General features: G+C 39.0%; 1 long non-coding RNA gene across 2 annotated transcripts in view; it reads right to left on the reverse strand.

Moving 5' to 3' along the window:
* The window catches only part of LOC139186141 (uncharacterized), a 128834-nt gene extending 124670 nt beyond the window's left edge, over positions 1–4164 (reverse strand). For both annotated transcript variants that reach the window (XR_011569643.1, XR_011569644.1), the window contains exon 1: positions 3991–4164. This is a non-coding gene — a long non-coding RNA (uncharacterized lncRNA). The remainder of the gene's footprint in view (positions 1–3990) is intronic.
* Positions 4165–26425: the final 22261 nt, after the last annotated feature.

The raw sequence follows: 26425 nt of genomic DNA on the forward strand, positions 1-26425 counted from the left end.
TCCCTCAAAATCATCATGTTCTAAGTCATGTCATATGCAGTATTGCATTTTATCAAATTTCTCTATTAAAACTTATGCTAAGTATTTAGGAGTCTCTTGAGGTTTTCATTGGAGAAGGGAATGGCAACCCACTCCAGTATTCTTGCCTGGAGAATCCCATGGACAGAGAGCCTGGTGGGCTACAGTCCATAGGGTCGCAAAGAGTCAGACAAGACTGAGTGACTTTCACTCACTCACTGAGGCTTTCATTATGAAAAGCAAGTGTCATAACCAATGAGGAAACTTTCCTTCTCACAGAAGTAAAAAATGGACTGCAGCAATGCACCGAAAACAACAGAGGCACAATCTAAAGCCATATTTTAAAAGCAAACGCTGCTGAGAAAAAATACTGCCAAAGACTGGAGAAAACAAATCATCCGTGTGGGGGTCTTGTTCTTTTGGATGAAACTGTGGATTATGGTTTGTCTCAGCTTATGGTATTTGCTATGTGCTGTTTCAGTGATGAAAAGTACAAAGAACTACTTTTTGTGAGCTACTGAAAATAGTTGCCTGTGACAGGAATAGATAAGGGAATCTGCATTAAGAACTCAGAGATAGCCCCACTTGTGAAATTCATTCATTGCATCATTTACAGGCAAGTTATTACAGCAAAGGATTGAAGCAAATAAAGTGAACAAACTGCTACAAGATGTCAGTTAGTTCCCCTGTTGCATAACCCTGCTGCTGCTGCTGCTAAGTCGCTTCAGTCGTGTTCGACTCTGTGCGACCCCATAGACGGCAGCCCACCAGGCTCCACCGTCCCTGGGATTCTCCAGGCAAGAACACTGGAGTGGGTTGCCATTTCCTTCTCCAATGCATGAAAGTGAAAAGTGAAAGTGAAGTTGCTCAGTCGTGTCCGACTCTTAGCGACCCCATGGACTGCAGCCTACCAGGCTCCTCCATCCATGGGATTTTCCAGGCAAGAGGACTGGAATGGGTTGCCATTGCCTTCTCCATAACCCTAATCAACCTATAATAAAATATGACTAAACTTGAAACTGGGCAATGGTGGAGCCCTTGCTTTAGGTTCTGGCCCCAGTTTTGTATCAACAAAGGAGAGTTTTTAAAATATGGAGAAATACTTATGATAATTCATGGCACGGGGAGTGAATACATACAAGTCTTTTGGAGCATCCAGAGATTCACTGGATCTCTCACAGCAAAGTACTTTAAAAAGTTATCATTTAAAGCATGAGTTGAGTAATTTTCTTCTACAAAAGACACAAGTGTCAACTTTGCTGATCTTTAAATCTGTTCAATAATAATTATAAGTAATGTTTACCCTGAAAATATTTATGAAAAAATGTACATACCTAAATGGTACTTTGGGGTTTAAAATGAGGATGACATTTTTAACAAGTCACAAATATTTGCTTTTTAAGAAAATTCACACTATGGAAAAAGAATTTTAAATTGATGTTTAAAAATATTTCCAACTTTATGGGATTTTTGCCATTGAAACTGATATAAATAAGCCAATTAAAAATAAATAAAAATTTTTAAAAATTATTAAAAAAGCTTTTATATTTGGACAACTAAAATAGGCCTTTCTAATTTGTTTTTAGAACTTCCAAGTAAAGAGTTTCAATAGAGTATGAATTTACTAGTTAATATCATTAAAATGTAGCACCTATTGTGCTTAATATTAGGAGAAATTCACATTTAGCCACCTTATTTTCAACAAATGCTTTGGAAAATTGGGGATGAGATAGAAAAACATTTTACTATTTGATAAGCAGACCCATTTCGATGTATGTATATTTCTGAAATAAGTTTTTCAGCTGTAATGGCCTTAAAATCTAGTATCAAAGCAAGCATCATCTAGAACCAGGTCTTTTTTAAATTAATTAATTAATTTTAATTGGAGGATAATTACTTTACAATTGTTGTAATGGTTTTTGCCATAATCAACATAAATCAGCTACAGGTATAGTTACTGTATCATGAAGTGCCAAACAGAGATTTGTTTAAAGCCTAGTTAGTTATAAATTTTCCAGTTTTAGCTAATTTTTGGGATTAGCACAATAGTATTTTAACAGTGTTAAAGATAAAAAATGTAATTAATATTTATTTCAGTTCTCATTCTTTTGAAATTTCTATGTCATTATATTTTCTACTTTTAATAATATTAGTTCAATAGTATAAGTAACAAATTATGAATATGCATGCATATATTTATTGAGAGTTTGATATTAAAATTTACCTGATAAGTTATGTAATTTTCAAAATCTAATCCATTAGCCCACACTATAGAGATATGAAAAGCACTTAAATTCAGTAAGAGGACATTTAAAGAAAAGTTCTATTCCATAAGTAAGCACATCTAAATCAATGTATTTGTGATGTGGATTAGGTCACAAGGTAAGGAGATATTTTCCCAAGCAAAATATTTTCCCCTTTAATTGCGTTGTGCCTGTTTGATGCAAATTGCTTTTGCTGTTGTCAAGGTTCCTAGGACCTCACTGTTCTCGCGGTACAGCAGAGCATCAGAAAAGGAGTGCACATTTCAGAAACAGATCATTTCCCCAGATGAGACAGTGATCCCCAGAGAAAACAAGACCTTTATTTTCTCAAGCCTCAGATAGTTCATACTTCTGTTTAAATACCAACACTCTATAAAAATCACAGTCATTTATCTTACAATTCAAGAACTCTCCACAATTGCCATAGAGCAGCTTTATTACAGAAAAAAAATGGGAAGTAAATTTCTTTACTATCCCAAAACAGATAATGGAATTCATATCTTTCGCCTTGTCTTAGTTATTTATCTGTGACTTCCTGGTAAATACTCTGTACTTCATGTGGGCATCCTACCAGGTACACAAAGCAATCATTTAACTTGGGAATGGGAGATTATTTGTTTTCCATTTGTTTTGCCAACAGCTATAAATACATTTTAAAGTCACAGTTAACCATCATTAAGATCAATCACATCATTTTCAAAGCATTAAAATCTCATTCCATATATATGTGACAGTGTTAGTTGATCAATTGTGTCTGACTCTTTGTGACCCCATGGACTGTAACCTGCCAGGCTCCTCTGTTCATGGAATTCTCCAGGCAAGAATACTGAAGTGGGTAGCTATTCCCTTCTCCAGGGAACCTTCCCAATCCAGAAACTGAATCCAGGTCTCCTAAAAAGCAGGTGGATTCTTTGCTGTCTGAGTGACCAGGAAAGTCCAAGAATACTGGAGTGGGTAGCCGTTCCCTTCTCCAAGGGATCTTCCTGACCCAGGGATTGAACCAGGGTCTCCTGCATTGCAAGAAGATTCCTTACCCTCTGAACTACCAGGGAAGCCCTGATATGTATGTATATACACTTTTAAGCCTGGTCTCTCAGCAAAGAGCACAGACCCCAGAAAGAATGAGTCATGCAGATCCCATCTACAGAAACAGAATTAAAAATTGTACAGGTATAGACCAATACAAGATGGTGGAGTGGAAGGACATGTGCTCATCTTCTCCTGCGAGAACTCCAAAATTGAAACTTGCTGCTAAACAACTATCTACAGGAGAATGTTGGATCCCACCAAAAAAACATACCCCACATCCAAGGGCAAAAGAGAAGCCCCAGCAAAAAGGTAGGAGGGGCAAAATCAAATTTAGAATCAAACCCCAGACCCATCAGAATGCTCAAGGGCTCAAACAAAACCTTGTGCACACCAGGAGACCCCACAGAGCCTGAGTCAGACCTGCCTTAGAGTGTGTGAGTGTCTCCTGCAGAGGTACAGTTCAGCATTGGCCTGCCACAGGGACAGGGGCTCTGGGTGCAGCAGACCTGGGTGTGGCATAAGCCCTTTTGGAGGAGGTCACCATTAACCCCACCACAGAGCTGTCAGAATTTACCCATGGCTGGGGAAACCAATTCTTGAAGGCACAAACAAAACCTTGTGTGCACTAGGACCCTGGAGAAAGGAGCAGTGACCCTACAAGAGATTGACACAGACTTACCTTTGAGTGCCCAGGAGTATCCGGGGAAGGGATGGGTTGGTGGTGGCCTGCTCCTAAGTTGGGGGGGCACTGAGTGTGGCTGTGCATGCACAGGACCTTTTGAAGAAGGTCGCCATTATCTCCATTACCTCCACCATAGATTTTGTCTCAGGTCAAACAGAGAGGGAACACAGCCCTGCCAATCAACTGAAAATTGGATTAAAGATTATTGAGCATAACCCACCCATTAGAACAAGACCCAGTTTCCCCCAAGTCAGTCTCTCCCATCAGGAAGATTCCATAAGCTGTTTATACTTATCCCTCAGAGGGCAGACAGAATGAAAACTGTAATCACAGAAAACTAATCAAACTGATCACATGGACCACAGCCTTGTCTAACTCAAAGAAACCACGAACAATGCCACGTAGGGATACCCAAGACAGACAGGTCATGGTGGAGAGTTCTGACAAAATGTGGTCCACCGGAGAAGGCAATGGCAAACTACTTCAGTATTCTTGCCTTGAGAAGCCCATGGACAATATGAAAAAGCAAAAAGATATGACACTGAAAGATGAACTCCCCAGGTCAGTAGGTGCCCAATATGCTACTGGAGAAGAGTGTAGAAATAACTCCAGAAAGAATGAAGAGATAGAGCCAAAGCAAAAACAATGTCCAGTTGTGGATGTGACTGGTGATGGAAGTAAAGTCCTATTCTGTAAAGAACAGTATTGCATAGGAACCTGGAATGTTAGGTCCATGAATAAATTGGAAGTGGTCAAACAGAAGATGGTAAGAGTGAACATCATTTTAGGAATCAGTGAACTAAAATGGACTGGAATAGGGGAATTTAACTCAGATGACCACTATATCTATTACTGTGGACAAGAATCCCTTAGAAGAAATGGAGTAGCCATCATAGTCAACAAAGGAGTCCAAAATGCAGTACTTGGGTGCAATCTCAAAATTGACAGAATGATTTCTGTTCATTTCCAAGACAAACCATTCAATATCACAGTAATACAAGTCTATGCCCCAACCAGTAATGCTGAAGAAGCTAAAGTTGAATGGTTTGATAAAGACCTACAAGACCTTCTGGAACTAACACCCCAAAAGATGTCCTCTTCATCATAGGGGACTGGAATGCAAAAGTAGAAAGTCAAGAGATGCCTTGAGTAACAGGCAAATTTGGCTTTGGAGTACAAAATGAAGCAGGGCAAAGGTTAACATAGTTTTGCCAAGAGAACTCACTGGTCATATCAAACACCCTCTTCCAACAACATAAGAGAAGACTCTACACATGGATATCACAAGATGATCAATACTGAAATCAGATTGATTATGTTCTTTGAATCCAAAGATGGAAAAGCTATTTACAGTCAGGAAAAACAAGACTGGGAGCTGACTGTGGCTCAGATCATGAACTCCTTATTGCAAAATTCAGACTTAAATTGAAGAAAGTAGGGAAAACCACTAGACCATTCAGGTATGACCTAAATCAAATGCCTTATGGTTATACAATGGAAGTGACAAATAGATTCAAGGGATTAGATCTGACAGACAGAGCGCCTGAAGGACTATGGGTGGAGGTTCGTGACATTTGTACTCCAGGCAGTGATTAAGATTATTCCTAAGAAAAGTAAATGCAAAAAAAAAAAAATGCAAAGAAAAAGAAAAGCAAAATGGTTGTCTGAGGAAGCCTTACAAATAGCTGAGAAAATAAGAGAAGCTAAAGTCAAAGGAGAAAAGGAAAGATAAACCGATTTGAATCCAGAGTTCCAAAGCATAGCAAAGAGAGATAAGAAAGTCTTCCTCAGTAATCAATGAAAAGAAAAAGAAGAAAACAATAGAATGGAAAAGACTAGAGATCTCTTCAAGAAAATTAGAAATACCAAGGGAACATTTTACGCAAAGATGGGCACAATAAAGGACAGAAATGGTATGGACCTAACTGAAGCAGAAAATATTAAGAATATGTGGCAAGAATACACAGAAGAACTATACAGAAAAGATCTTCATGACCCAAATAAGCAAGATGATGTGATCACTCACCTAGAGCCAGACATCCTAGAATGTGAAATCAAGTGGGCCTTAGGAAGCATCACTATGAACAAAGCTAGTGGAGGTGATGGAATTCCAGTTGAGCTATTTCAAATTCTAAAAGATGATGCTGTGAAAGTGCTGCACTCAATATGCCAGCAAATTTGGAAAACTCAGCAGTAGCCACAGGACTGGAAAAGGTCAGTTTTCATTCCAATGCCAGAGAATGTTCAAACTACCACACAATTGTTCTCATCTCGCACACTAGCAAAGTAATGCTCAAACTTCTCAAAGTCAGGCTTCGACAGTACATGACTGGTGAACTCCCAGACATTCAAGCTGGATTTAGAAAAGGCAGAGGAACCAGAGATCAAATTGCCAACATCCGCTGGATCATTGAAAATGCACAAATGTTCCGGGAAAACATCTACTTCTGCTTTATTGACTATGCCAAAGCCATTGACTGTGTGGATCATAACTATGGAAAATTCTTAAAGAGATGGGAATACCAGACCACTGACCTGCCTCCTGAGAAATCTGTAGGCATGTCAAGAAACAACAGTTAGAACTGAATGTGGAACAATAGACTGGTTCCAAACCGGGAAAGGAGTCTATCAAGGCTGTATATTGTCATCCTACTTATTTAACTTATATGCAGAGTACATCATGCAATATGGCAGGCTGGATGAAGCACAAGCTGGAATCAAGATTGCAGGGAGAAATATCAATAACCTCAGATATGCAGATGACACCTCCCTTATGGCAGAAAGCAAAGAACTAAAGAGCCTCTTGATGAAAATGAAAAGCGGCGAGTGAAAAAGTTGGCTTAAAATTCAACATTCAAAAAACTAAGATCATGGCATCTGGTCCCATCACTTCATGGCAAAGAGATGGGGAAACAATGGAAACAGCAATAGACTTTATTTTGGGGGGCTCTAAAATCTCTGCAGATGGTTACTGCAGCCATGAAAATTCAAAGACGCTTGCTCATTGGAAGAAAAGCTATGACCAATCTAGACAGCATATTAAAAAGCAGAGACATTTCCTTGCCAACAAAGGTCCACCTAGTCAAAGCTATGGCTTTTCCAGTAGTCGTGTATGGATGTGAGAGTTGAGAAAACTGAGTGCCAAAGAATTGATGCCTTTGAAATGTGGTGTTGGAGAAGACTCTTGAAAGTTCCTTGGACTGCAAGGAGATCCAACCAGTTCATACTGACAGAATCAGTCTTGAATATGCTTTGGAAGGACTGATACTGAAGCTGAAACTCCAATATTTTGGCCACCTGATACGAAAAACTGGCTCACTGGAAAAGACCCTGATGCTGGGAAATATGGAAAGCAGGAGAAGGGGACAACAGAGGTTGAGATGGCTGGATGGCATCATCTACTCAATGCACATGAGTTTGAGTAAGCTCCAGGAGTTGGTGATGGACAGTGAGGCCTGGTGTGCTGCAGTCCATGGGATCACAAAGTGTCGGATATGACCGAGTGACTGAACTGAAACTATATGTATTTTAAAGATAAATACATAGGGTCAAAAGCTATAGAACAAGGGAATACTTATTTTGAAATAGGATAATGGTTGTCTCTTGTCTTAGTCAGTTCAGGACACTCCAACAAAAATACCATAGACTGGCGGCTTAAACAATAAGCATTTTTTTTTGTTTTGTTTTTGTTTTTTTCTCTCACAATTTTGGAAGCTAAGAAGTCTAAGATCAAGGTGTCAACAGATCTCATTTCTGGTCATAGCCTGCTTCCTGGCTTATAGACAGCTAGCTTCTCCCTACAGCTTTACATGGCTAAGAGAGATACCTTCTCTGTGTCTCTTCCTATATAGACACACATCCCATTCTCAAGGATTCCACCCCTCATGATCTAATTACTTCTCAAAGTTCCCACCTCCAAATACCAGAACATTGGGGATTAGGCATTAATATATGACTTCTGAAGGGACACAAACATTCAGTGTATATCATCTCTAGATAGAAGAGCACATAGTGGTGGCTTATAACTCAAAAAACAAGGTATTAATAGAGTTATGCTTGATATATGATAGCTACCTAAGTAATCACAGCATTACCTCTATATCTATTGTTATAATATCTCCTCAAAACAGACATAAATGAGAAAGGATACAAGATTTTCTATGTCTTGATAATATCATTTGGAAGATGCTTAGAAGACTGATGTTGTATCAGTTAAGGACTCTGTTCCTCTGTAAGTGACAGAAAATATGACCAATAATGGCTCATCCTATACACCAAGAAATCTTGGCTTAGCATCAGAGCTGGTACCGTGGCTTCATGATGCCATCAAGGAGCAGGCTCTTTGTTTTTTCCTGTCCTGCTATCCTCTGTATCATTTTGTGCTCATGAGAGCATAATGGCTGCTAAATCACCAGGCATTATGTCCTCATTCTAGGCAACAGAAGGATGAAAAAGGAACACAGCAGCTGAGTCTGTTTCAACTGACGCCCAACATTATAGCAGCTGTCTTTTTTTTTCCAGTTCACCTAAATATCTTTATTTTTTAATTGGAGGATAGTGCTTTACAATATTGTATTGGTTTCTGTTGAACAGCATCATGAATCAGACCTAACTGTATGTACATACATATGTACATATATACATACAAGCCCTTGAGCCTCCGTCCCACCCCACTCCCTATCCTGCCTCTCTAGGTTGTCACAGAGCACGAGGCTGGGTTATCTGACACACGGAGGTATATGCATGTCAAGGCTACTTTCTCAGTTCTTCCCACCCTCTTCTTCCCCCTGTGTCCCCAAGTCTCTCCTCTGCATCTGTGTCTCCATTCCTTCCCTGCAAATATGTTCACCAGTACTGTTTTTCTAGATTCTGTGTATATGCTTTAATAAGCTACATTTTTTTTCACTTTATAACTTACTTCACTCTGTATAACAGGCTCTAGGTTCATCCACCACACTACAATTGACTCAAATTCATCCCTTTTTATGGCTGAGTAATATTCAATTATATTATATGTACCACTACTTCTTCATCCATTCATCTGTTGATGGGCATCTAGGTTGCTTCCATGTCCTGGCTATTGTAAACAGTGCTGCAGAGAACATTAGGATACATGTGTCTTTTTGAATTGTGGTTTTTCTCAGGGTATATGGGCTTCCCTTGGCTCAGCTGGTAAAGAATCCACCTGAAATGTGGGAGACCTGGGTTTAATCCCTGGGTTGGGAAGATCCCCTGGAGAAGGAAAAGGCTACCCACTCTAGTATTCTGGCCTGGAGAATTCCATGGACAGTATAGTCCATGGAGTTGCAAAGAGTCAGACATGACTGAGCAACTTTCACTTCACTTCACTTCAGGGTATGCCCAGCAGTGGGATTGCTGGGTCATGTAAAAGAAAGAAAATAGAATACTTTCTAATACCACACACAAAAATATACTCAAAGTGGATTAATAACTTAAATGTAAGGTCAGAAGCTATAAAACTCTTAGAGGAAGACATAGGCAGAAAACTCTTTGACATAAATCATAGCAAACTCCTCTTTGACCCACCTCCTAGAGTAATGGAAATAAAAACAAAAGTAAACAAATGAAATCTAATTAAACTTAAAAGCTTTTGCACAGCTAAGAAAACTATAAACAAGATGAAAATACAACCCTCAGAATGGGAGAAAATAATTGCAAATGAAACACTGACTAAGAATTAACCTCCAAAATATGAGCAGCTCATGTAGCTCAATATCACAAAAACAAACAGCCTAATCAAAAATTGGGCAGAAGACTTAAACAGACACTTTTCCAAAGAAGACATTCAGGTGGCCAATAAACACAGGAAAAGATGCTCAGCATCGCTTGTTCTTAGAGAAATGCAAATCAAAACTACGATGAGGTACCTCCTCCCACCAGTCAGAATGACCATCATCAAAAAATCTAAAAACAATGAATCCCGGAGAGGATGTGGATAAAAGGGAACCTTCTTGCACTGTTGGTGGTAATGTAATTTGAAACAACCACTATGGAGAACAGTATCGAGATTCCTTTAAAAACTAGGACTAAAACTACCATCTGGCTACAGCAGCTATCTTGCTATCGGAAGACAAAGGTCAAACTATGAAGACCATAGAAGAAGAAAGGATGAGATGAAATATCGTTGCCCTCCTCTTTTGGAGGACTTGTTTAGAAAGGGTATGAATCAGTTCAGATGCTCAATCTTGTTTGACTCTTTGCAACCCCATGAACTGCACCACACCACGCCTCCCTGTCCATCACCAATTCCTGGAACTTGCTCAAACTCAGGTCCATCAAGTCCATGATGCCATCTAACTATCTCATCCTCTGTTGTCCCCTTCTCCTTCTGCCTTCAATCTTTCTCAGCATCAGGGTCTTTTCAAATGAGTCAGTTCTTCATATCAGGGGGCCAAAGTATTGGCGTTTCAGCATCAGTCCTTCCAATGAATATTCAGGACTCATCTCCTTTAGGATGGACTGGTTGGATCTCCTTGCAGTCCAAGGGACTCTCAAGAGTCTTCTCCAACACCACGGTTCAAAAGCATCAATTCTTTGGTGCTCACCTTTCTTAATAGTCTAACTTTCACATCTATATATGACTGCTGGAAAAACCATAGTTTTGATTAGACGTACCTTTGTTGGCAAAGTAATGTCTCTGCTTTTTAATATGCTATCTAGGTTGGTCATAGCTTTTCTTCCAAGGAGCAAGAGTATTTTAATTTCACAGCTGCAGTTACCATCTGCAGTGACTTTGGAGCACAAGAAAATTAAGTCTGTCATTGTTTCCATTGTTTCCCTATCTTTTGCCATGAAGTGATGGGACCAGATGCCATAATCTTAGTTTTCTGAATGTTGAGTTTTAAGCCAGCTTTTTCACTCTCATCTTTCACTTTCACTAAAGAGGCTCTTTAGTTCCTCTTTGCTTTCTGTCTTAAGAGTGGTGTCATCTGCATATCTGACTTGTTTAGAAAGGGGTATGAAAGGGAACCTTTATATTGAAATAAAGTTTTTTTATAACTGCTATGACAAATACGGAAATATTTATTTGGATGGAAGGAAGTTATGACTGATAATAATACATTTTTTTTCCTGCCCTCACTTTATCTTCCAGCTTTGTTTCTTCATACAGCCAGTGAATTTATAATCCCTTAAAACAATGAAGAGGGCTGCAAGCTGCTAAAAGAGTAGGTAAAGTAAGTTTCTTTTGGAATGATCTCTCTTTCTCTCTCGGTCTCTCTTACCCTTTTTGTAAGTATCCCTATGCCTTCTGGTTCTAGAAACATGTAGATGAGAAGGGAGTCAGAAAATTCTTCTTGAGTGGACTAAACTGGCAAAGAGGAAATGTGGACATCCAGAGTTCCTGGCTGTAATATCATTGGAATCCAATTAATCTCAACAAACCATCATTCAGTCCCATTTTTACAGCATGATGAATATAGTATGAACCCGGATAGTTCATCTATGGTGGTCTTCTAGAACGTTACTGAACCTTACTTTATAAAGCGTGATCATCAGATGCACCTTCAGATGTTCCTTCTTAAAGGAACATGTATCTTAATTTCTACACTTATCACATCTTCTCTTCCAGGATACAAAATACTTATACTGAAAATGGACAAAACCTTTGAAATATCTGTACCAGATACTTTAGAATTATCTGGATTCTTCTTTATTCCATAAAGATCTAAAGGCATTATTATACCATAAGGTAAACAATGGCTGTGAAGACTACCCGGTTTTAAGTTCTAATGCTGTAAGTGACCAATTATATAAATTTCTAAAGCTTCTTATTCTTCATCTGCTAAATCAGGACAATAAAACCTATTTCATAGGGTGATTACAAGGATTACATGAAAAGAACATGTGTCATGCTTCTCAAAATTCCTCAGAGTACTTTGTTCTGAGTCATAAAAAATCATGGTACAGTCTCATGGAACATAAATTTTATTCTAAGATTGAAGAGTAAGGGGAGTCAAAATAATGTACTTCTTTAAAAATGGAAAATAGTGTTAAGATATTAAAACAAGCACATATCATAGGGTTTAAAATTCACATGAATAAGTTAAACAGAAAACTTCACAGAAATTTGATTTTCAGCCAGCTGCCACAAATTTCATGCTGCTCTTGCATTACATATACTTTGGTGACAATTTTTAGAAGCAACATATGCATGCCTTTGCATTGTCAAACACATAATAGATGCTCCATAGTAGTAAAGATAAAATTTCCTCATCTGGGTCAAATTCCCTTTTTAGTGGAAATTCCTCATGATGCTAGCATTGCACATGATACCAACTGTTGTAAATCCACAGGGATGAGTAAATAAATGATAATGCAACACAGAATAAAGCAAACACATATGTGACAGAATCAATAACCTCTTGAACCTGGCTGACTGGGAAAGACAGGTCATTTGGAGGGGATTAAGAATTTTTTGAGAGTTGATAGCCTGAAGCAAAACCAGGGGCTATTTGTCCCATGCAGTCATTAGCTTTCTGAAATAGCAGCCTATAATCTCCTTACCAAAATGATGTACAAACACATTGATGATTGTAGAGACACAGAGATCCTTGCTAATAAACTCAGAAGTGGGCAACTGGTGCTTAAGGAGTAGAGAAATGCACATCCTTCTCTTTTCCTCCTTTTCATCATCTTCAGAGATAGAGCAAATAACCCTAAATGAGTCATGCAGTTTCAAAAGTAGCTATAGAAACCATAATGCTTTCAAATTGAGGGTTGGAACTCATTAAAAGGTAATAAAAAAATTTAGTTGGTTCAACTCATAATTTTTTATTAAATAGAATAAGGCATTTTAATGAAATGGAATAGAAAGGAAAATACCAGAGAGCTTTGTATTTAGTAAGAGTAAACATTGTTTCTAAAAACTTTTGTTCCAATTGTCTAGAAAATGGTTCCCTAGGTGTGTACCAGGCTAGTCACTAAGTAAAATGAATTTCTTATTGTGAGTTGCAGAAAAAAAAAAAAAAAAACAACTTGAAAACCCTTGATGGAAAGCACCTTTTGATTTTAAAGACAATGAAAGTAAAGCACAAAGAGTTTATAGGCTTTGCAGAAGCATACTGAGTTTGTGTTAATGTTATGCCTCAAAGTAGCACTCAGGTCTCCCAATTCATTCCAAGTTGATTTTTCTGTTTCTGCCAAGTTTTTCTGCATTTTTAAGTGTTGAAAAGCCTTGAAAATATTTTTTAAGAAATATACTAATGATGTCTTAAATAAGCACCACAAATTTATGTCAAAATACTGACATTTGTAAAAATATAAGGGAATATGTTTATCCCAACACATCTGTCCCTTTCCCTAAAGAAACTGTAGACAGTTTCTGAGATGGCCCCCCAAGGATCTTTACCTCCCATGGTTCATGCGTTTGTGGAATTTCCTCCCTTTAAGAGTGTGCTGAACCAAGTGACTCCCTTTTAATAAATACAGTGGGACAGAAGTGATAAGATATTACTTCCAAAATTAGATTCAAATATTTTGTACTTCCATCTTGCTTGTTCTTCCTTTCACTCATCTTGATGAAGCCAGCTGCCATCTTGGAAATTGCTGTATGGAGAAGCCCATGTAGGGAGGAACTGAGGGAATATCTAGCAACAACCAGTCCAACAACTGGTAAGGACCTGAATTCTGCTAATAACCTCCTGAGTAAGCTTGGGAGCATCCTGACCCATGAAGCCTGAGTGGAGATGGCAGCTCTGCCCCACATCTAGATTATAGTCTTGAGAAATACCCTGAGCTTGAGGATTAAGTTGCCTATGAATTCTGTACCCACTGAAGCCACAGATAACAAATGTTTGTAGTTTTAAGCCTCTAAGTTATGGGTTAACTTGTTAACTAAAGTTAGATAACTAAAAACAATATTTTCCCCTATAGGTACTAAAAAATATAAGAAAAGACCATGATGATTTTTCCCCACTAGTAAAATGAATGATTATGGTTGCTCTTAACATAAGTAATCTCAGGGAGTACTGTTCATTGCAGCACTATTTACAATAGCTAGAACATGGAAGCAACCTAGATGTCCATCGACAGATGAATGGATAAAGAAGTTGTGGTATATATACAAAACGAAATATTACTCAGCCATAAAAAAGAACACATTTGAATCAGTCCTAATGAGGTGGATGAACCTAGAATCTATTATACAGAGTGAAGTAAATCAGAAAAATAAAGATAAATGTCATATTCTAATGCATATATACAGAATCTAGAAAAATAGTACTGAAGAATTTATTTACATGGAAACAATGGAGAAACGGACATAGGGAACAGACTTATGGACATGGGGAGAGGGGAGGAGAGGGTGAGATGTATGGAGAGAGTAACATAGAAACTTACATTACCGTATGTAAAATAGATAGCCAATGGAAATTTGCTGTATGGCTCAGGAAACTCAAACAGAGGCTCTGTATCAACCTAGAGGGGTGGAATGGGGAGGGAGATGGGAGGGAGATTCAAAAGGGAAGGGATATATGTATACCTATGGCTGATTCATGTTGAGGTTTGACATAAAACAGCAAAATTCTGTAAAGCAATTATCCTTCAATAAAAAATTTTTTTTAATTAAAAAACAATAATATTAAAAAAAAGATAGAAAATGAGGAAAAGTGAGACAAAGGTACAGGACACTGAAATGTGAAGATATGATTGACAAAAATAAATTTTACAAGGCAAAGAGATGTTATTTTTGATTTTAAAAAAATATAGGCATACTGGAAAACCTCATACATGGCTGATGAGAATATAAAATGGTATAGCTGTGGAAAAGAGGTTAGCATGAAAGCATAGTCCCTCAGGAGTTGGTTTTCCAGTCCAATTCCTTGCAATTCTATGGATTTGCAGCCCTCCAGGCTCCTCTGTCCATGGAATTCTCCAGGCAAGTATACTAGAATGGGTTGCCATTCCCTTCTCCAGAGAATCTTCCTGATCCACCGATTGAACCTGGGTCTCCTGCATTGCAGGCAGATTCTTTACTGTCTGAGCCATGAGGGAAAAGAAGTTAGAGGTTCCTCAAAGAGTTAAACATAGAACTTTCATTTGATCCTAACAGTTACACTCCTGGAAATATACCCAAGAGAATGAAACAAACCAGTCCACACAAACATTTATACAGGAATGTTCATAGCAGTATTTTTCATATTAGTCAAAAAGTAGAAGCAACCTAAGTGCCTATCAATGGATGAAGGGACAAACAAAATGTGGCATATCTATACAATGGATTATTATTTAGCAATAAAAAAATGAAGTATTGATATACACTGCAGCATGGGTGAGCACTGAAAACACTATGTACATGTACGCTAAATGAAAGATGAACACCGTGTGATTCAATGTATATGAAATGTTCAAAACAGGCAATTCCTTAGAGACAAAGTAGACCAATGGGTGTTAAGACTGGAAGAAATGACATAATTGCTATGCAGGTATGGGGTTTCTTTGGGGATATTATGAAAATATTCTGGAATTAGTGGTGATGGTAAACAACACTATGAGTGTCCTGAAAATGCCTAATTGCACACTTAAAAATAGTTAAAACTGTGAATTTGATTGTTATTGAATTAGGTCTGGCTGATTACCACTCAAAATCAATACCTGAGAGAGAGAGAGAGAGAGAGAGAGACAAATGTTGGTAGAAAGGAAAATCATTTATAATAAGAATGCCAGCAATCTGGGGAGATGGTGGACTCAGTGTTCCACAGAAACCATGTCTGAAGATTCTGCTCAGCTATGAAAGTTTTTAAAGTGAAAAAGAAAAATAACCTGAGTTAACCACTGAGATAGGGCATCAGGGCCATCACCATGCCCGGCTCTGTGCAGGCTGTGTCTGCTTGTCGACTTCTTGTGATCATGATCTTTTTTAGAGGCTATCTTGTGCACGTAATTTGTTCACAAGATTACTAGGGAGAGACCTGGAACTCTGTTAGTTACTTATTCTTCATTTCTGCTTCTTTGATTTATGGAAAGAATCAACAAGGTAAGCAAAATTTTGTGTGTCCAAAGATGTGAAAGGTATGCTGGGGCTGGAGATGTGCAGAGAATGAGGATGTCCAGTTTAAGTTTGGTGACAAGACAGAGGAGCCTCCTGCAAGAGTTCTTTCCTGCCAAAGGCTGCTTAAATGATGCCATGTTAGATTGATTCAATTTTTTTTAAAAAGGCAATCAGAGATGAGGGGATGACATAAGAGATAAGGAAATGAGACAAAACTGAAAAAAAAGGACTCTATTATTTGTCCTCGAAAGGAGTTGTTCTATTGGCTTGGAGCAGTCACTAATCTAGTGAGTGAGGACTAGCAGTGCCATACAAGCCGATTTTATGGGGGAATTAACCCATGTGATTTATCACGCTATCACAACAGTAAGTGCTTCCAAACAGGAATATATATTTTTAATACAACCTCATTAAAGAGCTGATGCACTTCTCAAAATCATCAGAACATTGTTTTCAATTTTAGAGTACATTAAGGCCAAGAGACTTATTTTCTTATATTTCTTTCCATGTAGGATTTTATAGGGGTCAAACATTTTATTCTTTTCAAATAATTCCCTAATGGGATTCTGTATATAACCTACTAGATAAGAAATTCTTTTAAGTGCTCAAAGAAAAATTAAAAGTCTATCATGAGATCAGAAAAGGAGAAAAGAACATTCCTTGAGTGGAATCATTTAATCAGAATCATAGCTAGAAAAGGTGTGTGTGTGATGTGGATTATTTTGATATTTTTCAGGAGGGAGTTCTCTGATGTCAAAAAGGAATGTATTAAGTTCACAAACTTTAATATTAAAGTATGTCAATTATAAACTTTCCATGTCTATTTATTTTTTTTTAAATTCCATATCTCAACTACCTCTGAAACTATTTCTTTTGTTATAACTCTAATGGCAATTCTTCTCTCTAATTTCTCAGTCTGCACACTCACTAATTCTACCTAGATGTTTTTTAAAATAATTCTTCACCTGGCTCTGGACCTCAAGCATATGGACAAGGGTCATCCTACTCTAATCCTTACTCTCAAGTCAAGAGCGATTTTTCTAAAACAAGTATCATAGGCCACTTCAAATATCCTTTTTCACTACAAGAAGTGATCTCTTGCTTGGTCAGTAAAACAATTTGTGGATCTTAAATAAGATTTTTCATGAAGTATAGAAAAGACTAGAGGATAGAAAAAAGAAAAAGAAAGGAAGAGGGAAAAATGGAAGAAAATATTAATGGGGAAGACTTACTTTGGGAAACTTTTGTCTTAATTACAATTAAACAGTTGTTTAATTACAATTTGTTTAGAATTTCTTACCTGCAGGCATCTACTGAACAATTTAAAAGCAAGTTTTACCCTGATTTACAAAACCGGTTTCTCCTGGCTTTTTGCCTGCCTTTCCAGACCTTTCTTTTGCCTCTCCAGTCAGGTTTTTTTCACCCTTGTCTTTGATACTCTATGAAAGTCTCCCCATCCTACCTGGCAAATGCCTGCTTATCCTTCATGAGGATCATTGTTGTTTAGCTGCGAAGTTGTGTCCAACTCTCGAGACCCCGTGGATGGTGTAGCCCACTAGGCTTCCCTGCCCATGGGAATTTCCAAGTTAAGAATACTGAAGTGGGTTGCCATTTCCTTCTCCAAGGGATCTTCCCAACCCAAGGATCAAACCCACATTTCCTGCATTGACAGGCAGATTATTTACCTCTGAGCCACCAGGGAAGCACTGGAGAAGATAATTCAGTTCAAATGTTTCCTCCACAGAGAGCTGCTCAACTCCCAGGCAGCAAGCAACACTGTGTGTTTCAGGCTGCCATCAACCCTATTCAATGATTTTTTTTTATTTTATTTTTAAACTTTACATAATTGTATTAGTTTTGCCAAATATCAAAATGAATCCGCCACAGGTATACATGCGTTCCCCATCCTGAACCCTCCTCCCTCCTCCCTCCCCATACCATCCCTCTGCGTCGTCCCAGTGCACCAGCCCCAAGCATCCAGTATGGTGCATCGAACCTGGACTGGCATCTCGTTTCAAACATGATATTTTACATGTTTCAATGCCATTCTCCCAAATCTTCCCACCCTCTCCCTCTCCCACAGAGTCCATAAGACTGTTCTATACATCAGTGTCTCTTTTGCTGTCTCGTACACAGGGTTATTGTTACCATCTTCTAAATTCCATATATATGCGTTAGTATACTGTATTGGTGTTTTTCCTTCTGGCTTACTTCACTCTGTTTAATAGGCTCCAGTTTCATCCACCTCATTAGAACTGATTCAAATGTATTCTTTTTAATGGCTGAGTAATACTCCATTGTGTATATGTACCACAGCTTTCTTATCCATTCATCTGCTGATGGACATCTAGGTTGCTTCCATGTCCTGGCTATTATAAACAGTGCTGCGATGAACATTGGGGTACACGTGTCTCTTTCCCTTCTGGTTTCCTCAGTGTGTATGCCCAGCAGTGGGATTGCTGGGTCATAAGGCAGTTCTATTTCCAGTTTGTTAAGGAATCTCCACACTGTTCTCCATAGTGGCTGTACTAGTTTGCATTCCCACCAACAGTGTAAGAGGGTTCCCTTTTCTCCACACCCTCTCCAGCATCAATCACACTTTAATCATATGCTGAAGAGTCTGGTTTTCTAAGGCTCCTAAAAGAATTCTGAGTAAGCACATTGTCTGATTTGTCCTAAGTACTCAATAAGTGAGCATAAAATATATGAATAAATGTAAGGTAAATACTCTTCATGTGTTTACACACAATTATACTGCCTCTTGGTTAAAATTATTCCTGCAGAATTTTTGCCACTTATGCCACAAGAATTAACAATTGTGTGGGAGAAACATCGTGTGTGTGTGTTAGTCATTCAGTCATGTCTGACTCTTTGCGACCCCATGGACTGTAGCTTTCCAGGCTCCTCTGTCCATGGAATTCTCCAAGCAAGAATACTGGAGTGGGTTGCCACTCCCTTCTCCAGGGGATTTTCCTGGCCCAGGGATTGAATCCGGGTCTCCCGTATTGCAGGCAGATTCTTTACCATATCAACCACCAGGGAAGCCCATCAGTGCCCATCACTAATTCTACTAAACCTACACTATGCCTTACTCCAGAATTTAGCATTAGTTAGGAACATTCTGCATCCAAGTGCCCGTCTTCAAAGTACAGTTCCACAACTTCCTAGCTGTGACTTCGGGCAAATTATACAGCCAGCTCTCTGCTGCAGGCAGCTCATCTGATGATAATAATAGTAAGGCTTAAATTATTTAATACCTATAAAGACCATAGAACTGTCCCCAGCACATAGTAAGAGGTCAATAAATATTAGCTATAGTTATTGCCCAAGTAAGAAGCAGAAAATCAATGCCTATAATTCAAAGCTTCTGCACTAATGACTTTCAATTTGAAAAGCACTATTTAATTTATCTGAAAGCCCTATTTGTTCTCTCTGTCCTCAGCTCCTTGATATGTACTTTCCTATGATAGTCACGTGGGCCTCTTGTCATTATCTCAGATTCAACTGCTTTGGTTGTTCACTACTTACTTCTTTGAGTTGCTGCTCCAGCTTGTAGATCACAAACTCTACGTTTTATTCAAGCCAGGTTAAACATAGTTCTCAAAAATCAAGAAAAGTATCTAGTCTTTTCATGTGACAAGAAACAGACTCAAAGCGGGGGCTTTTTGTTTGTTTGTTTGTTTATAAAAAGGTCATCTTTTTGTTTTAAGGCTGATAGCATGTCTTATTGCCAGACTGTCAATTTGCAAATGCTAATCAGGTTCTACTATAACCTGGTTGTTGATATAGATGTGTTATTTGTCAGAATGCATTACTCTGAACCCTGGTAATTTGAGAAGTTATCCTTCAACAAAAATTTTATTTTAGAAAAAGCTAAATTTATTTACGCAAGGTGATGAACGACCTTAGTAATGTCTGTCTTCTATGTCAGAGTCCTGCCTCTGCCACAGTATTTCTAGTGAGACAGACCTTATCTCCCTTGTCTCCCCTAGAACTCTCTCCCTTGATTAGCCAATTTCACAATACTATCCACTCAATTCTCCAAGCCAAAACCACAGAGTAAAAATTGATTCGCCATCTTTTTTACCACCATGAATACGCCATCATCATCAAGTCTCATTAATTCCACTTCTAAAATACCTTCAATGTCCATAAAATGCCTTGTTGGCCCCAAGGTCAGTACCCTAATCCTTGCTCTTGGCATTTTTTGCTTGGATTATTGCAGACACCTACTGACTCAATCCCTGGCTCGTGGTGGTCTCCCACCATCCTCCACAATGCCATCAGTACGTGTCCTTTCTATGAATTATACCTGCTCATGAAGTTTATACACTTAAATGCAATTGATGTTTTCCCATTTCCTACAAAGTGAAATGTAAACCTTTTGATAGAGTATATTCAAGTCTTCCCCAGATTACTCCACCCTTCATTTTCAAGGTTATCTCTGGCCATACCCCACTCATCCACCATCGTTTCCTGTTACCTGCACATTCCTCATCAATTTCCATGACTCCAAGGGAAGTTCGCACCTCTACATCATCATTTCTGCACTTCTCTACTTAGAGAAATCCTGTTTATGTTCAACGCTTAGTTCAAATGTCAGCCCTTCTGAGGCTTTCCTTTCCCTGCCTGCTCTGCCTTTCCACAGAGAGCATCATAACCTCTTGGGTATTATCACTTCTCTAACTCTCCTTTCACACTTTTATCATAGCATTACTATGAAATATTGTAGCTAGTTGTTTACACATTCATTTATGCAGAAAGGCTTTGTGCATCTGTCATGTGCCAGGGTCTCTGCTGATTTCTTGGAACTCAATAATCCACAGGATAGGTAAGGAGTCTGTTCTATTTTGCTATCTAGACTAAGCTGCTTGAGGTTAAAGAACATAGCTTACATACCTTTGCATCCTTCGGTTGGGCTTCCCTTGTGGCTCAGCTGGAAAAGAATCCACCTGAAATGCAGGAGACCTGGATTCGATCTCTGGGTGGGGATGATCCCCTGGAGAAGGGAAAGGCTCCCCACTCCAGTATTCTGGCCTGGAGAATACCATGGACTGTATAGTCCATGGGGTCACAAAGAGTCAGACAGAATTGAGCGACTTGCACTTTCACTTTCATCCTTAGGGTAGATTAGAGACTAACATCTAATTAGCAAATTTTCATTGAATTTATGCTCTTTAAGGAATACAGACTGGACGTCCCTGGTGTCCAGTGATTAAGAATTCGCCTATCCTTGCAGGGGACATGGGTTTGATCCCTGTTCTGGGAAAACCCCACATGTCATGGGGCAACTAAGTCCATGCACCATAACAACTGAAGCCAATGTGCTCTAGAGCCTGTAGTCTGAACAAGATAAGCCACCACAATGAGAAGGCCCACACACCACAATGAAGAGTGGCCTCGGCTCACCGCACAGAAAGCAGCCTCTGCTCACCTCTGCTCACCAACTAGAGAAAGTCCATGAGCAGCACCAAAGAACCAACGCAGCCAAAAAAAAGAATAGAGACTGGTACCATTGGTATAGAGAACAAACTGTGACACACAGTAGTTTTATTTTTATTATTAATGCAAGCATTAATAGAGGTTTAACTAAACCAATTTATCAATTCTGTTTTCCATCCCAGGGTCACTGCCTTAATCAAGATCCTAGATTAGTTTCTAAATAATATCAAACTCTAATTTACTAAAAGAACTTAGTTTTTGATAATTCTGCTATTGAATCAAATCAGTGTTCTAAGAAAATTAATGACAAAATATTTCTGAATGGCAAATCTTTAGTGTTAAAGAGCTTTGCTAAATTTCTGAAATTTCTAAATTTCTGCCTCTTTTTCCCCAATAAGCATCACTGATTTGCTGTGTCTGTAGAGTCAGACCCATCTAGTATTCAAGCCAATCTATATTAGACTAAAGCAATCCACCAGCAGCTTCTCCAAAAAACCTGTGTTCTAACACGACTTGCCTGACCTCTGGTTTTCTGTCTGATCACTTGGTCATTGTTTAGACTGTCTTAGGCTATCCTATTACCCTAGGAACCCAGTTATCACTTATGATTGAAATCTTGTCTTGAAACAATTGACCATCCAGCCTAAAACCCAGTTCCTTTATTACAAACAAAAATGTACAATCTAGGGACCAACTCTGTGGATGAATGGGTAGCTTATCTCAGCATCACATCCTGCTTTGTTGTCATTTCTATACTGTCTCTACTACTTTGTATTTCAAAGGCCTGACCAGGCTTTATGATCAAAATAAGACAGGTAATACACTAAATTAGTCTAGAGTGGCCTAACCACAACCACTGTTACCTACTTCCTTCCAAATGAAACTGTGATGTTGTTCAGAATTTAGATACTCATGTGCTTTATGGAATGCTCCTCAAACCACAGAGTAAGCGCATATTAATTACTTCAAGACAATTATAGCAATTCCATTCCCACTGACAGCAAGCTTGCATGTGACATATTCCTAGTCAATGAGACCATCTTTAGGGAGGCTTCAAGGAAAATACACCTTCAAGGACACAAAACAGGGACCTGTGCCTCCCTAACTTAGGAAGTTGCTGTGGCTGATATATTGCCTGAGGCCACAGTAGTCATCTTACCACCATGGGAAAAAAAGGAAGAAAGAAAAGAAAACTTATAAGATTCTGAGCAGGAGTCTCACCTAATAAGTTAAATCTGTAACACTCTATCTCACCTTCTTATATTTTCCTGATCATTTATGTCAATTTTAGTTTGCCATTTTATACTTACAGGCAAAGCCATCCTAACCCTTGGATTCAAGTTCCAATAAAGGCCTGAGAGTGAACCAGGATGGATCTAAAGTTTTCTTTGAAAGTTACAAACACATAGAAGGTAAATATGAACTCTTAGAAGAATATGCATTCCTGAGGGGGGCGGTAAGTGGATAAGTAGAAAAGTACAACCACCAGAAGGACTTCTGCTCTGGACAAGATGGTGGAGGCCCACTTCTCCCTGTTCTTCCCCACTAAGGGCAATGATAAACTCTAGAAATAATGCAAAAAGCAAACCAAAGAAGTCTCGGAAATCTGGTAAGGAGAAATCAAACTGGTTTTGTACTTCATGACCAGCAGAACAAAACAGTGGTCAAGTATGTTATATTCCCCACTGAACAGAAGACAGCCACCCAGATCCAACATTTTGACCCTCATCCTAGCAGTAAAGGTAGCTCAAGTCAGCCCAGACCCCTATGGGGGCAATAAAAGAGATGAACCCTCACCACCCACAAGGATCCATTGTAAGTCCATCTAACAATGAGTGACTACATCAAAAACCTGGGTGAAAGAACTATACTGAGTGAGGAAAACAGCCATTTTCCAAAAGTAGCATACGATAGAGCTCATTTAGGGAACATTTTTTGAAACAACACAGTTTTAGAAATGACTGAACAGATTGGTAATAGAGTTTGAGCAGGAGGGAGTATTGGCGAAGGTGTGTGTAGGGATCCTTATGATGATGGGACTGTTTAAGATCTTGATTCTGGAGCCAGATACAAAGACCTACAACAGGATAAAATTATGTAAAACTCCACTCACACATGGGCTTCAGTAGTAAAGCATCTGCCTTCGATCCCTGGGTCAGGAATATCCACTGAGGCCATGGCAACCCACTCCAGTATTCTTGCCTGGAGAATCCCAGGGACTGGGGAGCCTGGCAGGCTACAGTCCATAGTGTCACTAAGCGACTGAGCACACACGTGTGCATACACAGGCATACACAAGAGTGCAAGCTAAACTGCAGAAATATGAATAAGATCAGTGGGTTGTATCAATTCCTATATCCTAGTTGCAACTCCATGTTATAGCTTTGTACATTGTCACAATTGGGGAGAAATTGGTAAAGGATATAAGAGGTCTCTCTGTCTTCTTTTTTAAAACTTACCATAAATCTACAATAATCTCAAAACTTTCAACTTAAAAAAACACATGAGGAGCAAATTAAACACAGCTGGGGCCCTGTTTTTCAGTTTGTGACCCTACTTAAGCGAATATTTCACTAGTCTGTCTAGATCCAGAAATACCTAAGAAATACAAGACCCGTCTCTAGGTTCAGGTCTTGGAAATCTTGAGAAGCCTTTCAACCCATCTCTTCATGTGGATGGACCTGGAGACTGTCGTAAAAAATGAAGTCAGAAAGAGCAAAACAAATAGTGTATATTAATGCACATATGTGGAATATAGAAAAACAGTACAGATGAAACTATTTGCGAAGCAGAAATAAAGACACAGACATACAAACATATGGACACAAGAAAACAAATGTATGGACACCAGGAGCGGAAGAGGGGTGGGATAAATTGGGTGACTGAGATTGACATATATACACTACTATGCATAAGAGATAACTAATGAGAAACTGCTGTATAGCACAGGGGAAAAAAGAAGGTACACTTTGTTTGTAGGTCATATATTAAGTTAATCTTAAAAATGCATTACAATATGCAGTATGTGCAGGCAAATACTGTTTGATTCCACTTACATGAGAGTGGAATAATCACATTCAGAGTCAGAAAGTACATTCGTAGATGCCAGGGGCCAGGGTTTGGAGGGAGGAGGAGGAATGGGGAGTTGGTGTTTGATGGCAACAAAGTTTCAGTTTGGGATTTGGCAGATGGATGGTGGTAAGAGCTGCACAACAGTGTGAGTGTACTTGGTGCCACTGAACTGTACAGTTAAATACGGTTAAAATAGTATGTTGTGTACATGTTACTTTTTACTACAATAAAAAGAAAACGTTAAAAATTATTTAGAAAGGTTTAGTAAACATTGAGGAACCTGTATGCCAAACTTTTTCTCCTTTTGTACATCTGTATTTGCTCTTCTTTTGCTGCAAAGAATATAATCAATCTGCTTTCGGTGTTGACAATCTCGTGATGTTCACGTGTAAAGTCTTCTCTTGTGTTGTTGGAAGAGGGTCTTTGCTATGACCAGTGTGTTCTCTTGGCAAAACTCTATTAGCCTTTGCCCTGCTTCATTCTGTATCCCAAGGCCAAATTTGCTTGTTACTCCAGGTGTTTCTTGACTTTCTACTTTTGCTTTCCAGTCCCCTATAATGAAAAGGACATCTTTTTTGGGTGTTAGTTTTAAAAGGTCTTGTAGGTCTTCATAGAACCATTCAATTTCAGCTTCTTCAGTGTTACTGGTTGGGGCATAGGCTTGGATCACTGTGATATTGAATGGTTTGCCTCAGAAATGAACAGAGATCATTCTGTCTTTTTTGAGACTGCATCCAAGTACTGCATTTCGGACTCTTGTTGACCATGATGGCCACTCCATTTCTTCTAAGCGATTCATGCCCACAGTAGTAGATATAATGGTCATCTGAGTTCAATTCACCCATTCCAGTCCATGTTAGTTTGCCAATTCCTAGAATGTTGATGTTCACTCTTGCCATCTCCTGTTTGTCTACTTCCAATTTGCCTTGATTCATGGACCTAACATCCCAGGTTCCTATGCAATATTGCTCTTTACAGCATCAGACCTTGCTTCTATCACCAGTCACATCCACAAATGGATATTGTTTTTGCTTTGGCTTCATCCCTTCATTCTTTCTGGAGTTATTTCTCCACTGATCTCCTGTAGCATATTGGACACCTACTGACCTGGGGAGTTCCTCTTTCAGTATCCTATCATTATGCCTTTTCATGGCATCTGGTCCCATCACTTCATGGGGAATAGATGGGGAAACAGTGGAAACAGTGTCAGACTTTATTTTTCTGGGCTCCAAAATCACTGCAGATGGTGACTGCAGCCATGAAATTAAAAGATGCTTACTCCTTGGAAGGAAAGTTATGACCAACCTAGATAGCATATTCAAAAGCAGAGATATTACTTTGCCAACAAAGGTCCGTCTAGTAAAGGCTATGGTTTTTCCAGTGGTCATGTATGGATTTGAGAGTTGGGCTGTGAAGAAAGCTGAGTGCCGAAGAATTGATGGTTTTGAACTGTGGTGTTGGAGAAGACTCTTGAGAAGTCCCTTGGACTGCAAGGAGATCCAACCAGTCCATCCTAAAGGAAACCAATCCTGAGTGTTCATTGGAAGGAATGATGCTGAGGCTGAAACTCCAATGCTTTGGCCACCTGATGCAAAGAGTTGACTCATTGGAAAAGACTCTGATGCTGGGAGGGATTGGGGGCAGGAAGAGAAGGGGACAACAGAGGATGAGAAGGCTGGATGGTATCACTGACTCGATGCACATGAGTTTGGGTGAACTCCGGGAGTTGGTGATGGACAGGGAGGCCTGGTGTGCTGTGTTTCATGGGATCGCAAAGAGTCAGACACGACTGAGCGATTCAACTGAACTGAACTGATTTGCTCTTCTGCTATTAACACACAGATCAATCCTGGTTCCTGAGGATAACAAAGCTATTGCTGACTGTGTATCACCTCCCACAAGATTCTA

The sequence above is a fragment of the Bos indicus genome, chromosome 12 (genome assembly GCF_029378745.1).
Source record: "Bos indicus isolate NIAB-ARS_2022 breed Sahiwal x Tharparkar chromosome 12, NIAB-ARS_B.indTharparkar_mat_pri_1.0, whole genome shotgun sequence".
NCBI lineage: Eukaryota > Metazoa > Chordata > Mammalia > Artiodactyla > Bovidae > Bos > Bos indicus.